Here is a 5,774-nt window from a genome sequence, read left to right as displayed (position 1 = left end):
GAAGTGTTACACATTATCTTAGGAGTGGCGGGACCACGTGGGCTGGCCCCATCAAGTCGTATCAGAGCAGCGTTTTGAGGAAGTAGAGGAAGATGGAAGTACAAAGACGAGGACGTGGAAGAGGTGCACGTAGAGGAGCAGATGAAGGATTGAGAGAACAGCTGAGAATCCTTACAGCTCGCTTAGAAGCAGTAGAGGCGGGTAGGCGACAAGACCCGGAACTTGGGGATGACAGTGAAGACGAGGCAGCAACTATTACAGATGGGTCATAGGAAGAAGCCCCAGAGTTGAGGCTGTTGCGTTCAGTTCTGTTAGCTAGCAGCAAGCCCAAACCGGAGATTCCTAACTATGATGGTAGTCTGTCCGCGGATGTCTTGCTGGATTGGGTGAGTGAATTAGACAAATATTTTGAAAATGAGGAGATCAGTGAGGACAAAAGAGTTAGATTTGTTGCGACCAAGTTAAAAGGACACGCTGCCCTATGGTGGGATAGTGTCCAAGCGGACAGAAGGCGAATGAACAAACTGCCGATAAGAAAATGGCCAAGGATGGTGGCAAAACTGAAGGGTAGATTTTTGCCTAAAGACTACCAGGTTGAACTTTATCGGCGAGTACAAAATTTAAGGCAGAAAGGTATGACTGTACAAGAATACACAGAAGAATTTTATCGTGTAAATTTACGTGCTGGTTATACAGAGGATACTCCCGAAAAAACAGCAAGGTACATGAATGGCTTGAGAATGGAAATATTGGACGAGATTAGCATTCTCTCTCCTCGAAGTGTTGAGGAAGCCTTCAAAGTGTTGTAAAGGCGGAGGAAAAAATCAACAGGAGACAGAACAACAGGAGAGGGAGAGGAAATGACAGAGGACGAGGACAGTCCTATGGCAGAGGGAGAACAGCCGCAAACAGCGAGGAAGGCAGCAGTTCCAGAGCTTCAGGGATAGCAGAGAAAGGAGAAAGCATCAGAGGAGGTCAGCCATACCAGCGGTGACGAGGAAATGGCCCCGGAAGAGGGATCAATATCCAGTGCTACAGGTGCCATAAGTGGGGGCATCGATCCTTCGAATGCCCGGAAGCTGAGCATGTGGGTCAGAGGGGAACACTTGTTGCACAGCCTGAGGAAGCTGAAGCACAACCCCGGGAGGTAGAAAACATGGCAGAAATAGGGGAAGCTTTGATTTTAAATAAAGTATTGTTAAAACCAGCCAAGGAGGTGGCTGAACAGACCCAGCGAAAAGCACTGTTCCGAACAGTTTGCAAATCACTTGGAAAGTGTTGTAAATTGATAATAGACAGCGGAAGTACAGACAATTTGGTTGCCACCGAAATGGTGGAAAAGCTGGGACTGAAGCGACTTAAACACCCCACACCTTACAGGGTGTCGTGGCTACAGAAAGGCCACCAGTTATTAGTTGATGAACAGTGTGAAGTTGAATTTCGCATTGGCAAATATCACGACACGGTGGTCTGTGATATTATGCCAATGGACGTGTGCCATATACTGTTGGGGAGACCGTGGCAGTATGATCGGAAGGTGACACATGATGGGAAGACAAATTGTTATAAATTTGTGAAAGATGGGATCAAACATACACTTGTACCCATCAGGGAAGAGGATGCAGTGGAACCAAGTGGAACAAAGGCACTATTAATTGGAGGAAAACAGTTTGTGAAGCAGATTGAAGAAAATGAGGTCAATTATGCAATTGTGAGGAGGACGAAACCGATGTTGCTGAACACAGAAAAATCAGAACTGCCTAAAGAAATTCAGGAGCTGTTGAAAGAATTCCAAGACATTATGGTTGATGATTTACCTGATAAATTGCCTCCCAAGAGGAGTATCAACCATCACATTGACTTTATACCGGGAGCAAGCTTGCCAAACAAGGCAGCGTACAGGATGACTCCGAAAGACAATGAAGAAGTTCGCAAACAAGTGCAGGAGTTGCTGGATAAGGGACTGATCAGAGAAAGTTTGAGCCCCTGTGCAGTACCAACAGTACTTGCACCTAAGAAGGGTGGAGAATGGAGAATGTGTACATATTCATGGGCTATTAACAAAATCACGATTCGATACAAATTTCCTTGCCCAGGATGGACGACATGATGGACTGTCTTAGTGGGGCAGCTTATTTTACAAAAATAGATCTCAAGAGTGGTTATCATCAGATCAGGATTAGGGAAGGAGATGAGTGGAAGGCAACATTTAAAACCAATGAGGGACTGTACGAATGGCTGGTCATTCCATTTGGATTAAGCAACACTCCTAGTACCTTCATGAGATTGATGAATGAGATGTTAAAGGAATTTATTGGCAAGTTCGTGATAGTTTATCTTGATGATATCTTGATTTTCAGCAAAACAAAGGGAGAACATCTTCAACATGTTCAAAGGGTGTTAGAGAAGCTACAACAGAACAAACTGCTGATAAACTTGAAGAAATGCACTTTCCTGCAGAAGGAGCTGGTCTATTTGGGATTTGTGGTTGCAGAAAATGAACTGAAAATGGACCCAGAAAAGATTGCAGCAATTATAAATTGGCCGTCACCAAAAAGCTTATTTGAGGTACGTAGTTTTCATGGACTGGCAAGTTTTTATCGGAAATTTATTAAAAATTTCAGTGAAATCTGCACACCAATGTTAGAGACCATCAAAAAGGCAAGTCAACCTTTTTGCTGGACCAAGGCGGCAGAAGACAGTTTTCAGCTTTTGAAGCGGAAGATCACAGAGAGGCCAATCTTGAGACTACCCGACTTTAATAAAATTTTTGAGGTTCGATGTGATGCAAGTGGAACAGCTATTGGCGCTGTGCTCAGTCAAGAAGACAGACCAATGGCGTTTTTTAGTGAAAAACTAAATGAGAGTCGACAGAAATATTCCTCATATGACAAGGAATTTTATGCAGTGGTCCAAGCTTTGAAACATTGGAGACACTACCTACTGGGCAATGAATTCATTTTGTTCTCTGATAATTTGGCATTACAATATGTAATGCAGCAGCACAAGTTAAACCATAAGCACGCCAAGTGGGTAGAATATTTGCAGAGTTTTACTTTTGTGTTAAAACACATAAGTGGGCAAGCCAACAAAGTGGCAGATGCTTTGAGCAGGAGAGCCTTGCTCCTACAGGAAAGCAGCATACAGGTGATGGGATTCGAACATCTAAAAGATTTGTATCAGACGGACACAGATTTCAAGGAAGCTTTTGAAGCCTGCCAAAATCCCGTATTGAGAAACGCAAGCCCATGGTTAGACTATAATTTACAGGAAGGATTATTGTTCCGAGGTGGGCAGTTATGTATCCCGGACTGTTCAATGAGGGAGAATATAGTACGGGAGAAGCATAGTGGTGGATTAGCGGGACATTTCGGGATCAACAAAACTTTGGAGCAACTCGGACATTTTTACTATTGGCCTAAAATGAGCAGGGATGTACAAAGATTGGTAAACAGGTGTAAAGTCTGCCAACTGTCAAAGGGATACAGTCAGAATACTGGACTTTACACACCACTACCCGTTCCAAGCAGGCCATGGGATTCGGTCAGCATTGACTTTGTTCTCGGACTGCCTAGAACACAGCGGGGGTATGATTCGGTAATGGTGGTGGTAGACAGATTTTCAAAAATGGCTCATTTTATTCCTTGCCGGAAAACTAGTGACGCCACGTATGTGGCACACCTGTTTTTCACGGAAGTTGTTAGATTACATGGCCTACCCAAAACTATCATTTCAGACAGGGACGTGAAGTTCACAGGACACTTTTGGTGCACCTTGTGGAAAAAGTTGGGCACGCAATTGAATTTCAGCTCTGCGTATCATCCACAGACTGATGGACAAACGGAGGTGGTGAACAGGAGCTTGGGGAATTTATTACGGAGTTTGACTGGAGAAAATTCACAATTATGGGATCGAGCTCTTGCCCAGGTGGAATTCGCTTATAACGATTCACCCAATCGTAGCACCGGACTTAGCCCATTCCAGATTTTGTATGGCATGCATCCTCGAGGAATACATGAACTGCGAGATTTGGGAAAGCTGGAACGGAGAAGCGCCGATGAGGAAGATTTTGCAGAAGCAATGAGCGAGCTTCACGAAAAAGTCAAACTAAGGTTGCAGGATAGCGTACAGAAATACAAATAGCAAGCAGATTCAAAACGATGAGAGGTGCATTTTAATGTTGGAGACAAGGTCCTTGCGCATCTGCGCCGGGAACGGTTTCCTAAAGGCACCTATAACAAGTTAAAATATAAGAAAATTGGTCCATGCAAGATCCTACGGAAATTTTCAGCCAATTCTTACGAGATTCAGCTGCCACCGGACATAGGCATATCACCTATTTTTAATGTGGAGGATCTGTTCCCATATAATGCCCAAGCAGAGGATGATAGTGCGGTACAGCCAGAACGGGACACCCAATTAGAAAGCAGTTCTTGGAAGAAACAGTTACCTTCGGCCCGGACCCATGAGATTGAAGGGATCCTCAGCACCCAGGTAGCCAAGAAGACACGCAGGAAGGAATATCTGCGTTACCTCGTCAAGTGGAGAGACCGTCCAATGGAGGACAGCTCGTGGCTCGACACGGCACAGATTCAGAAGGCTAGTTATTCGGTGGAGGAACTCATGGAACGGAGCCATGAAATTTCTTTTACCCTGGAAGCCTGATGCAGGAGCATCTGGTTAACAGGGCAGAGATAGAAAGAAGGTTGGCATGGTTTCTGAGAAGGACAGGGAACATAGCTCGCAGAACGGACAGCATGTCTGTTTCGTCTTTACTTTTAATTATTTTTATTATTTGTTGTTTTTGGTTACTGTTTAAAAATGCCTAGAATACTGTAACGAGTTCTAATTAGGAACAGTAATATTAGTTAGAAACATTAGTTGCTGAACAGTTATATACTATTGTAAAAACAAACAAAGGGAAACAAGCTAGCTACGGATAAATGTCAAATATGAAATAACTGATGTAACTGATAATTGAACAACTGACAGCAGTTATGTAACTGCTTGAGAACGAAGTTACAAAAATGAGGGAAAGCAAGCCCATAGGGGTTCAACAGTGAAAAGTGAAAAGAAAGAACAGAAATAAAGATATACATCTTGTTTTTTTCCCAGTGCACAAACAACTCTTACGTGCGTCCTCAAAAAGAAATAAAGACTGTACAATTCCATGCTATGCCTACATTTTATTTTTCTTTCATGTACAAAACCTATTACATGTTCTTGACAGACTTCGAACCAGCAGAAGAACAAACAACCAAGCGGGAGGTGACACCAACCAGCATCGGTCACGAGTTACAGCACCCAGACAAACACACTTACAAGGTATGCAAACGAAACTGAAGGCGAAACAAGTTTTCTTTCCACATATAATTAACAACTCATCTCAGCATAAATACAATTATTAATAGTCCATCTCAGCATACAAATTAGTGTTCAACGTCGTTTCAAACCCTATCCACTTCCCAAGCCTAGGGTTTGACAGGGTCATGAGTAAAAGCCACAGCGAGAACTACTCACTACAGTAGCCAACAACCAAACCAACGACCCATACAATAATCCATTACAGACAAGAAAAAAAACCAAATCTACCCGGAAGATATCCAGAATGGCCGGAAGCCCAATGCATTCGACCCAGTGAATGGCACCACCTGCATAGAGACGAAAGGAGGAAGGGTTAATTACCAACCCTTGAAGAAAAGCGAGAAACAGAGAAATTGAAAGGGAAAATGCAGAGAGCATGAACAAGAAATCATACCTGAAGGTGAGCCACG

This window comes from Pinus tabuliformis, chromosome 1_1 (genome assembly GCF_031772625.1).
Source record: "Pinus tabuliformis cultivar Carrire ecotype Pingquan chromosome 1_1, CPIR1, whole genome shotgun sequence".
Classification (NCBI taxonomy): Eukaryota; Viridiplantae; Streptophyta; class Pinopsida; order Pinales; family Pinaceae; genus Pinus; species Pinus tabuliformis.
Note: the sequence above shows the minus strand (reverse complement) of the source record.